Source organism: Hippopotamus amphibius, chromosome 4 (assembly GCF_030028045.1).
Source record: "Hippopotamus amphibius kiboko isolate mHipAmp2 chromosome 4, mHipAmp2.hap2, whole genome shotgun sequence".
Lineage (NCBI taxonomy): Eukaryota > Metazoa > Chordata > Mammalia > Artiodactyla > Hippopotamidae > Hippopotamus > Hippopotamus amphibius.
The window spans coordinates 60,959,696-60,972,400 of NC_080189.1; the positions used below are offsets into that span (position 1 = coordinate 60,959,696).

Consider the following 12,705-nt stretch of genomic DNA (forward strand, 5'->3'; position numbering starts at 1 on the left):
AAACAGATTTATTTGCTTACACTCGTTTGACCAAACCCAAAAGCCTGTAATTTAGCCTGTTCCAATTTAATCTGGTGCTTTGCTTTCTCCAGGTTCCATAGCATCTTCTTTTCTCCCATGTATCTCAGGGGGATTTTTAAAGGAAATAAAGACTCATCAAATCAATTTTTAGTGTGTTCATAGGGTGCAGCTGAGATTATCAAAATGATGATGGCTAGGTTTTGACTCTGCCTTAATTTAGCAGATATTATAATTCTTTGTTAACATGTAATACAATGTAAAATTCTTAGAAAACAATTGGTGAGATAAGGAAAAAGTGTTTCTACTGGTAAAAAAAAATATCATTAAATTGAGAATGATAAAAAAAAGTTAAGCCATCTTGAAGAGAATTGAATGTTTGTCATGTGGAGTGCATCTCTCCATTCTTAGACTAGGCTTTTATCCTTAGCTGGGGAGGATGGCACCATAGCAGAGAATACAGCCGTGACAATGTAGCTGCATTTTGCAGAACCTTGGATAGGAATGACATATACACCATGAAACCTTTTTGTCCTTCCAGTAATTGGTTGTTATTTTTTGCCTGTGCATTTTGAATACATGTCATCCTGTTCTTTTGTGACTGGCAGGGGGGAAACAGGTGAAGAAGCCATATGATTGCAGTGCTCCTTGCAAAAGCTTGGCCGACAAAATTACTATTGCATCTTCCGGAGCCAGCATAAAAGAACACAAATCTCAGCATTAAAGGAACTGGGACACTGGACGGGAAAGGTGCTGTCCTTTTGTCGGAATGAACTTTAGGGAGAATGAGCTGGTAGTCTGAAAAACTAGCAAAGCAAGACTACAATGTCCAGTTTTAAATTTAAGCAAATGCGAGTTAGCTCCTGACAGTTCCATGCAGTGCACCATTCACTTAGTCCTCGGGCCAGCCCAGAACCGCCAGATCGGCTAACGTGGTAAGTGTACATGTCCTTTCGTTTTCCTTTTGTGATTCTTCGTTTTCTGTTCATTGTCACTTCAATTCTGATATCTAAAATATCTACATAGACTATTTTACTTCTCAGCATCAATCCCTGTAAGAAGGAGACTTGGGCACAGTAAAATGACGTTTCGGATCATTATGGACCCATCTAACTAGTGCCTAGGGGAAGGGCTAAGCATGTTAATTTATCAAATGGTTACCCTGTTCCAACTATTACTCAATTCTCATGAAGCCTTGAGATATTATTACCCCACTTTGAAGAAGGAGGAATTGAGATGTAGAGATGGTAAGGTACCACATAGTCATCTACTCCAAAAACCCATGTTCATCCCACTAGTTCATTCTGCCTGCCAACTTCACTTACGGCAAAAGCCTATTGATTTGGGGGGCTGAGGAATGGACTTATTCAATAATATGGAGTCTAGTTATGACTCCAATTAGGACCTCAGAGTCCTTGGTTATGAGACTTTGAGGAAAGGGTTTGGAGATCTTCAGATGAAAGAAAAATGAAGCATAACTTTCTGTAGTCAAATGTGTATTTGATATGTATATGACAAAGTGCTACTGTCTATATAGGTTTGTTCAGCAAATGAGTCTCTAAGACCTTCATCTCTATATTCGTGGTACCTAGCATAATGCCTGGCACATAAATTAACTGTGGGATCCATAATTATGGGAATAAATCAGGAAATTTGTGAACGAGTGCATAAACAATATTTCAGATTTATCTGTTTCTAAAGTTGTCATGTATGAGGTGATTCTAAAACATTTATCCACATTTTACTCTGTTATGGTATGACGACAGTGGTGATCATAAGAAGGCCTGTAAAATGACTCCTCTCATTATGTTCCTTTTTAAACGGTGAACCATACGTGCCCCTACAACAATATTCCCACAATGAATGAGTCTTATGGAGTATTGATTAATGGCTTCTTCAGTTAAAAAAAAAAAAAAAAAGGCTTCTTCTTGGATTTCAGTGGTTGCTAAGACTAAGCAGTCTATAGAGGAAAAAAAACTGCATGAAACCAGACTCCACTCTCAGAGGGCAAGCATGCACACTGCACCAGAAATCATGTTATTCCAATCTAAATGTACTAAATCCTCCTGTAATGTGTGGTCAAGGAGTTAAGTTCTAAAGGAAAATGCGAACAGCCTAACGTGGAAACCATATCTGTCTGTCTCCTTCAGCCTCTGAGCCTTTCTGACAGAACTCTGCAGAGGAAGGTGTCTTAATGCTTCACCCAGTAATGATAGCCTCACCAAGTGCTTCGAAGGAGTTATACAGTAAGGGCCAAGTTTGGGTTTGGAAAAGAGAGGAAGCAAACTGACTCTGTGGTTTGTTATGAGATCCTGGGAGGAGTGTTGAGCGTTACAAAGAGTCTTTCCTCTTCCAACCTCCTCCTTACTCCCTCCTGGGTTTCATTCTTTTTCACAGAAGCTTGGCAGCAGGCAGAATGAGAAAGGCTAGCTGGAAAAAGGACCCCTCCATTCAGGTCTCCTTTGCATGACCTATAACTGCAGCCCCAACAGTAGATTGTGAAACTAGAAGCACTCTTTCATTGAGTCTGTCTTACCAAGAGGAAAAACTGCTTTGTGTGATGACTTTATGGCAAATGCTGGCAAAAGCTTTGCCCTGCATACTGAAAGAGAGACATTTCTAACCGCAGCTCATGAACCACACTTATTTACTCTGGCACATGCCCACTATTTGTTCATAGGCTTTCTGTCTCTACTAATGTGTTCCAATTTTGGAGGCTAAATCATTGCCAGTAGTTTCCAGGACATTCCGCTAGGCTAAGCAAAATCACCCTAAGCGGTAGTCAGAAACCACTGGAGTAGTATTGTAAATACAGACTATTTGCAGAAAATGAAAGATAGCAAACATCTTATCGTTTTTGTGCTGCAGAATTCCATGGGTCATATCTTGCAGAAAGTCATGCAAGGCACTAACAAGAAACTAAACCAGGGTACAAGGGCTTTCGTCCCCACTAAAACTCAGAAATTGTGCTTGAAACCACTTTGAAAGTTGGTCACAGTCTAACAGAGCTTTAAGTACATACTATGACCCTGTTCAGGAGTCATGCTAGAGATTAGACACAGCCTAACATGTAGTAATCTTTTGTCTGGTATGGATTTTAAAATGAACATAAGATCTGAAAACAGTGGAGCAATGCATTTCTGCATTCGGTAATAGCCATCCCATCCCCATGTGAGTCTTTACCTTGGGCCTAATGACAGCTTAATGGGTCGTGTTGAACCAGGTTGATTTCAAGATCTGGGCTAGCTAGGAAATTCTCCATTTGTAATGAAACCTCTCAGCACTATTGAGCTAGCTTATCTCACTCCTGGCAGGTACTGAGGAAAGGATATATTACATGATATTGTTTCTCTATCCATACCTCTTTTGCCTGTTTTCTCTTAGATTTATTTGTAACCAAAGCAGACTTTCTATTTACCCATGTGCTTGAATAATGAATAAGAGTGTGTGTTATACATTCAACAACTTTGATATCAATGCATCAATATGACCATGTTTGTGTTTGGAAAGAGGAAGGACGCTCACTCCGAAGGCAGGTGCTCAGTATCCACCAGTATTCTTTTGAGGTGGCTAAGCAGATTTTTGAAGTGCTTGTACGTTTTACAATACCTCTTGAGACTTATTGAAATAAGTCTCTTTCATCCTAAGGGTGAAGCAAAATTAAGTTGAAATAAGCCACAATTAAAACTCCATGTGTTGGGTTACAAGGCACAAGAAAGGGTATCCATATCTCTATCCATGTGTATTCTGTTAACATTTCAGGCATTTTAACTTTTGGTAGTGGACAGCATGAAGGGGGACTAGGTAGGAACAAGGCCACCACATCAAACTGATAGTGGGGTAGAAGGAACATTTGACACCTCCCGCCTTTTCGGCCCCCTGTCTGTTTTTAATTTTGCTAAATCATTCCCGTCTGGAGATTGTATGTTTTAAGTTGCCTCTGCAAGCAACACAGAGGTACAGTGTCAGAGAGCCTGATCTCAAAGCCAGGCAAAGAGATGTGAAAGCTGTAAAGGCCCCAAGCCACAAGAAAGACAGAAAAGGAACAGGGTGGGGTCCTGGCTAAAATGACATTAGCCTTCAGGGTGTACGCAGTAACTGGGAAGATGGCACTGGGAGACAAAACCTTTCTCTCATGGTGAGTGTAAGACGTTTTGTATGTTTGTGTTTTAAAAAGTTAACATCCCTTTGAACGTTTGAAAGGTGACTTCCTGGGAAATGTGAACTATCATGAAATTTTACTAGAAAAGAGATTCCAAGGCAAGAGACTTCAAAGTGAGATTTGTCCATCATAAATATGAAGATAATAGAAAGGGGGGGAAACTGGTGACGAAACCTAAAATGTGTTTTGCACACGTGCACATACACAGAAACACCATGACGCTATGGAGTCCATCAGTAGTGACTAAGAAAAAAAAATTACCCTCTCTATGTATCCTAACACCACTCTCAAGTCATGTAGATCTTTGGGGGAATTTCAAATTCACATGTTGTAGGTGTAGGTATTTACATGTACATGTTTCTAAAACATCTGTAAGATAAGCATGATAATAGTTTCATCTATACAAAAATTATGTCTCAAATGAGAACGCAAGTAAAGTGCTAAGCATGATGCTTGAAACAGTACTCAAAAATTATCTGCCATTATTATTTAAAGGCTTACATGATATGGGAATTTTTAAAATGTGGCACAATCATGATAACCAACATCTTCCTCTCTCCAGGGAATAGCCTTGAACCTAATTTACAGTTATTTCAATTTTTTGTTCACTTCGCATGTATGCTTTCCCCTGCTCAGGTTTATTGAGGACTCTGGGAATGCAGCATCACTGCAGCTTTGCGCACCACTGTAGTAATCTCTCGACAGTGTTAATATTGTGGTTTAATGAAAGGAATGGGCTCACACACACAGATATGCACTGCATTTGAAAAAAAACCCAAAACCTTCTGAATGGCATTTCTTCATGTTTTATCACCATTTAGAGGAATAATAAAACTACCTATTTACTCTGTTGCTGATAAAGCAAATACTGTTTATTGGAGTTCGGTAATGCATTTACCTCATCACTTTCCCAGAAAAATCCCTGTTTAATTGCATGTGTGTAGTTGCAATGCCATTCTTTTCTTAAAAGTGATAAATTATGACTTTAGGTTGTTTTCCTTAAGCATTTTTTTGTATTTGTTATTATCTAGTAGCTATAGAAGCAATGGAGAAGTTACCTCAAATGAGAGAATAATAAGTAAATGAAGACCAGAGATTCATGGCGGGGGGGCGGGGGGGGGTGTACTTGAACCAGCGCTGGAAATCCTATGCATTTACGCGTGTGAAAGACATGCATTTACATACAGAAACCACGTAATTATTAGGAACCAACAATGTTGCCCTTGATTCTCACTAAAAATCACTGTATGTCACATGGGAAATGTTCCTAAGAGCTTAAATCAGAACCCTGCCCAGTCAATAACTCAGCGAATGTGTCCCGGCTGGGCTATGAAGATATTCAGAAAATCTTGGATTAGGATAGCAAAAATGAAACATAAACAGTGTCAAATCAAAACTGCTGTGGGCATTTTTAAAGTTATTTGGCTTAAGTCATCATGTAATCAGAAATAAAGCATTGCTGCTGCTTTCAAAGGGACAGTTAGAGAGCAGAGTGAAGATTCGATCGGAGGCATATAAGCACTTAAAAGAAAACAGGCACGATTGTGAGATTACATATTCTAAGTAGGAATCAGCTGCAGGCACTTCTGAATCATTTGTCTCTCTGATCTTTTAGGAATCAGCCTGTAGGCAAGCCACGGGGTGAGGCTGGGAATGCCTGGGTAAGGGTGTATATGCACATGGCAGGGGTGCTCAGCACCCTCTCTTGGTGCCAACCTCCCCCCCTTCCCCCAGGAGAAAGGAATGTACAGTCCTTGGTCTGCTTGTTGGCAGAGCAGTTAGGCATGGTCTCCTGCTGTCTTGCTCCCTGCCAGCACCTCCTCCCTCAACGGGGATGAGACCTGGCTATGCAAAACAGGGACTCTTGACTGTCCCAGGCTCGAGGGCTGGGCCTTCCTTGCTCAGACCAGGTATTTGTCATTGTGCATGATTTTAACGGTGCTAAAAAATGTGTCTATGTCCCTAAAATATTACTCCCATCAATTTGCAACATAGCTTCTGAAACTTCACCGCTAACAATTCACATCTTTGAGTTACTACTAATCATCCGTGGTAAGAGGTGTGGTTTATTAAACTGCTTTTACCCTTTCTACTCTCATGCTATTAGGTTACCAGATAATGCCCTGCTCCCTTGAAAGCAGAAATAAATATCCAGTGGGAGTGGGGCGTAATGCAGGTAGAACTTGATGGAAAATTTGGTCATCATGAGAAGTGTAGGAAGTCCAGAGCATATCAGCTCAGATGAGGGCCATAGTGAAGGGACCTTGGGTAACTAGATCACAAAACGCCTCTAGGCAGGGGAAGTAGGAAAGAGGAAGAGCCATTCCAAAATAAGTAAATATTGCCCAGAAAACACTTACCAGCATTTCTTAAGGCTGGTTCTGCTGCTAGAGTGTAGACCTTCCAGCAAAATATGTTGTGAAAAAATGTTACCCCTCCACCATAAACAAATACCCCACCCCCACTCTGCCCCTCTGCCCGAGTTTCTCATTTAGGAAACATACAGTTACTATGGCAGCTTCCAAGGTTTCTTGGAGGAACAAGCATGTTCAAGGAACCTAGAGCTCTTCAACCAAATGATTATGTCTCAGATTCCCCAGTTCCGACACCCAAGACCTCACTTTGAAACGTCAGTAAATCCTTGTCATATTGTTGGCTGAAACACAAGTAAATCTCTTGAGAACCGCAGAGATGTGCACAGGCTACACAGCATAACCTTGGGTAGTTCCTGTCCCATAGTCAGGAATAGGTCATTGTTCTTAATCAGAAAAAAAACATATATATATATATATCTTTTTCAATGCTATCAATTCTTTACCTTCTTTTTGCAGGTGTTTATCCTATAAGAGAACTGCAGATGGTTTTAGTATATAATATGTACTATGACCTGTTAAGGTTATCCCAATGAAATTGGTTTCCTGGAAGACCAGAGCCTGGACTATCACCACACCTCCAACCACTGGATTCCGTTACTTCCACATCCTGGAACTTCCCTGTCCACTCAGGACTGTGGAACTCTGGGAAATTGCCCAGGCTATGTTTCACAACAGGGCCTGGAACTCCTGGGAAAGGAGCTGTCTTGACTCATAAGAAAGGGGGCGCTCCAGGTTTCGTTATGCGTTTTCTGGAGGTACAGATGAGGTAGGGTGAAGGAGGTAGAGTCCATGCCTGAAATAGGAAAAGAGATAATTATCAGGAAAATATTTCTTTAGCTATTCAACCCAGCTCCTTGGGTTAAGAAGGAATTTAGGAGCCCGTTTTTTCTGATATCTCTTTCATTTTGATAAAAGTATGGATTTAAAAACAAAAACAACAGCAATGGTGGAGTTTCATTGACATTTCAGGATCCGTCATTGTCTTCCGATAAAGCTATATCAGTAATAATATTTTTTAAAGATATACTTTCATTTTAAGTAGAGAAGAAAAAAAGTGAAAAACAAACTTTGGCCACTTCATCTCATTCAATTTAATTTTTCAGGCAAACTACAAACAAGAATGATAAAGTTCATTCAGCTTCTGTTACCCAAATGTTCCTAATGTTTTACTAAGTGTGTAATTTACTCTCATAGCAACTGCATCAGGAAGACAGGAACCAACAGAATTATCCACCGTCTACAGATGGGTTAAGAAGCAGGCGGACAAGCAGGTGAAAACAATTGAGTTCCCTCACTAGTTTTTTTGTCTTCATGAACCCATATTTTTAAAACGTGCTTTTTTTTCAAAAACGTTGAATTGATTGAGTGCTTTGGTGCTACGAGGACACAATCTCAGATGAAAAAAAAGTGATCAATTTTCCAAAGTTAAATAATGAATCAATGGTGGCACTGCTACTAGAATCAGCCAAGAATATAGTTATAGAAACATTTACTCTCAGAAATGTCATTCCATTCATCAACTCAAGAAAAGCTTTCCTTGTGAACCACAGAGATTAAATAGTTTTAACAGAGATTATATCTAAGGGGGCCACCCGAATTCACCTTTCCATTACTCATTCCCTGGTCGTACTCTAGAGACATTAGGTATCTTGGTCCAGAAATACATATTTTCCATTGAAATTAAGTATGTTGCGTTTTCCATTCTTTGGGCTAAAATTAGTCGTCAATCACAGACTCTTTCTACCAGATAATGTTACCAAGGAAAAATGTCTCTTTCAGATTCTTGTGGATTAGATCGTCGGAATTTTCCCTGCACGAGGCTGTGCCTCTGAACAATTATGACGCTGACCCAGCAAAAGCAATGTCTACATTTCGTCTTTGGAATCTGAGGAGGAAAACTAAAACAAGTGGTCATTACTGAAGGGGGTTTCAATAATTGCTTTAATGGGACAGAGTGATTTTATGTGAAGGTCTTTGTGACAACTCAGGAAGAAACAATCAAAAGGAAAACTGTTTTTACAGCTTGTGACAAGGTAATACCAATAAATAGGAATGGCGCCTTGATCGTTTATCCCGGAGACCCTAATACTTAGTTTGACTGTATAATTTATCGTCCAAACCAAGATTTTTTGGGGTGGGGTGGGGTGGGGCGGGGGGGGGTGGGTTGCAATTTACAATTATGCTGGAACAACAGGTGCGAATTAGAACATTTCAGGCCAATGGGGCAAATGATCACCCTACTAATATTAGAAAGGAGATCGATTAAAGGAGAACCCTGACATGGGGCAGGTTTCTAATTAATATTTAATATGAAGAGGGATTTTTTTAAGGAGTTTAATACATGCCCATTTTAACTATAGGGGTTGGTGATATCCCAGTCATATTCTCTTTGTATTGATCATTAAATCAGTGAGTCAACTTGTCAGATGGTAAGTTATTTTATATATTTCAGACATATTGAAAGGGACATTGATTTTTTAACCCTGAAAGCCAATTATTAGAGCATAATAATGCCCTCATCTCCTAAACATGAATGTCCATTCCATTGGGAAGTAACCTACTGATCTGAAAAATAGGAGTTTTCAATCTATCTTTTTGGATTTATAGTGTCTTAAAGGTAATGTTTATTCCAGATCATCTTGGTGGATAAAAGACCATTGTTAGCATGGAGTGTTGGCATGTAGTAGGTACACAATAAATATTTGTTGAATAAGTGAATGACATGTACTCAGCAGAATAATTTTTAAAAGAAATATGAATATATATAGAAAATCATGTATGTTTTTATTCAACTTTTTCTAAATAGTTGCATAAAAGAGATAAAAGTACACACTGGTTTCAACAAATTATCATTTTGCATGCCCTTAGAAATCACAGCAAACAGGTTGCTCTCAGAACTTACAGTAGAGACAGTATCTCTCTATAGATCCTGCAAGCTTAAGAGATGAAATGGTTTTTCTCTTCTTTGGGATTATTTTTTAGTATTTAAAATAAAGTAAAACCTATTTTTCCCACTTAATTGAAGTATTCTATCCCTCCCATGATTAGGACAGTTTTCTTGGAGAAGGGATTTGATGTTGGTGTTTAAGAAAATTCATCAATGGCTTGGCAAGAAATAAGAGATGAAGAGTTCTGGAAGCCTATGTAGAAGAGCTCATAGAAGAAGACAGGTGAAACTTGAGGAAAGGACACCAAGGAACTAATAATAATTTTTTAATAAGGGTAGTTGTATCTGATGTAACTTTGGGGGGAAGCTGGGTGAAAGGTACATGGCACTTCCCTGTACTGTGATTGGAAATACTTATGAATATATAATTATTTCAAAATAAAAAGTTTAAACAAATTTTATAAAAAGAAAAAATGAGAAATTTGAGATGGAGAAATACACTGTCTTAAGACAAATTTCATGTAATTTGAATATGCTAAAGGAGACTGTGAATCAACATTTTTTTAATAAATTTTATTTATTTATTTATTTATTTATTTATTTATTTGCTACGTTGTATCTTCATTGCTGCATGCGGGCTTTCTCTAGTTGCAGGGAGCGGGGGCTACTCTTTGTTGCGGTGGCTTCTCTTGGTGTGGAGCACAGGCTCTAGGCGTGCGGGCTTCAGTAGTTATGGCACATGGGCTTAGTTGCTCTGCAGCATGTGGGTTCTTCCCGGACCAGGGATCAAACCCGTGTCCCCTACATTGGCAGGCAGATTCCCAACCACTGCGCCACCAAGGAAGCCCTCTCAATATTCTTTATTTAGTATTCAGAAAATATTTTTTGAGCACTTTTCTCTATAACAATCATTTTTCTTGATGTTGAGGGTACTGTGGTGAACAAAATAAAGTTCCTGTTCTCATGGAGCTTACATTCCAGTGCAGATATATAATAAGCAAATAATAGTCAAATAGATATGTAATGCTTCCGATTATAGTAACTGCTCAGAATAAAAATAAAGGGGTAAATGGGCACAGTGAGCAGAAAGACCTAAGTAGACAGAAGACCTAAACAGACAGTTTTCTAAAGAAGACATGCAGATGGCTAACAAACATCTGAAAAGATGCTCAATGTCACTTATCATTAAAGAAATGCAAGTCAAAGCCACAATGAGGTATCACCTCACACCGGTCAGAATGGCCATCATCAAAAAATCTAGAAACAATAAATGTTGGAGAGGGTGTGGAGAAAAGGGAACTCTTCTGCACTGTTGGTGGGAATGTAAGTTGGCACAGCCACTATGGGAAACAATTTGGAGTTTCCTTAAAAAACTAAAAAAACTACCATATGATCCAGTAATTCCACTACAGGGCATATACCCAGAGAAAACCATAATCCAAAAAGGAAACATGTACCCTAATGTTCATTGCAGCACTATTTACAATAGCCAGGACATGGAAGCAACCTAAATGCCCATCAACAGATGAATGGATAAAGAAGACGTGGCACATACATACAGTGGAATATTACTCAGCCATAAAAAGGAATGAAATTGAACTATATGTCATGAGGTGGGTAGACCTAGAAAGGTGTCCAGAAGGCCAAGAGAAAAAAGTGTTTCAAGAAGGAGAAAGTGGTCAACTGTAACCAATGAGTTGAGAGAGAAAATGACAGTTAAAAATTGATCATTGGGTTTGGCAAGTAAATGTCCTAAGTAACCTTGACAAGACAGTTGAGGGAGAGTGGTCAGGTTGAAAGCCTAAAGGGAGTGGTTTTAAGAATGAATGAGGGGGAAAAAAGAATGAATGGAAGAGGAGGGAAGTATCTTTACAAAAGGAAAGGCAACTCTTTCGAGGAAAATTGCTATAAAGGAGTACAGAGAAATGGAACAGTACTTGGGGAAAGTGTGGAGTTGAGAGAGGTTGAGTGGAGGTTTCACCACTAAAACCAAGCAAACAAAATAAAACAAAACCAAGAGTTTTGTTTTTGTTTGAGATTGGAGCTATAGCATATTTGTGTGCTGATAGGACTGTTCCAGAAAGCAGAGAAATTTTCTTGAAATAGGTAGTTAGATTTAACCCAAGGTTGAAGTTTCTAAAGTAGGAATCATCATTCTGGATTGACTTAAAGGGAAAGTTGAAAGAGGAACTGTCACTAGTATTACTATCATTTCTTGGTCATGACCTTAGCTGGGCTCTACTCATAGAGGAGAATGTGGGAGAGCAAAGATAAAGGAATAGAAAGCTCAGGAAACTTCAGAGAAGAGGTTAAGGAAGAGATCTGAAATGAATCTGTGGGATGTAAAAAACAAAAAATGGCTGACTGGAAGGGCAGTTCTGGGAAATTTTGATTATAGGTGTGTAGAGGTCAAGTGCAATCCTTTAGTTGGGTTTATAAGTTTATGTTATTTATTGTGAATTAGTATGTGCTTTGTGTAAAAAAAAAGCAAGCAGTGTGGAAGTAAATAGGACAAAAAAAGAAAGCGCGCGCGCACACACACACACTCTCATATTCTACTCTCTAGGGGGAACCACTGTTAACAATTTGGTACATATCCTTAGAGATGTGTATGGGTGTATTTATACACACACATATGTACGTATAATTAATTTAAAAAATAGAATCATATACTATTCATACTATTCTGCAACTTGCTTTTTATACCTAACAATATCTCTTTTGTATTTTTCCATCTCAATAAAAAAGACTCTACCTCTGTCTTTACAAAAAAAATATGAATAGGTAATACATGAATATGATACACTCTATGAAAGGGACAACAGGATATATATATAGAATCTCCCTCTAATCTCCCGGCAGTCAGTTTCTCCCCAGAGACAACCACTATTACCAGATCCTTAAATGTTCTTCCACAGCTAGGCAATGTACATAAGCAGAGATATGTTGTATTTATATAAATGGTAGATTAACCATACATGTTGTATATCTTGCTTTTTAAATTTTAACTATAATATCTTAGACATCATTCCATATAGAGCTGCCTCATTCTTCTAAATGACAATACGGTAATCTATCTTTACATTATCAAATCCTACAGCTGGATACTTCTAACTTTTCACAATGAAGTGAATTCAGTCATACTCAGCAAAAATTTAGAATTTATTCAGCAAAAGAAAAGAGAACAAAACAAAATACAGAAAGACCAAAAGAAGGCATTTTAAACTGTAAAGAGTTGTAGATTGAAACTAAGTCTGGGGCCC

The 12,705-nt window shown here is 38.6% G+C and overlaps 1 long non-coding RNA gene across 1 annotated transcript; it reads left to right on the plus strand.

Annotated features, from left to right (window-relative positions):
• Nucleotides 1-632: 632 nt before the first annotated feature.
• Nucleotides 633-8,463, plus strand: LOC130851726 (uncharacterized). Its single transcript, XR_009053258.1, has 3 exons — nucleotides 633-953; nucleotides 7,750-7,826; nucleotides 8,335-8,463. It is a non-coding gene; the product is annotated as an uncharacterized LOC130851726 (long non-coding RNA).
• Nucleotides 8,464-12,705: the final 4,242 nt, after the last annotated feature.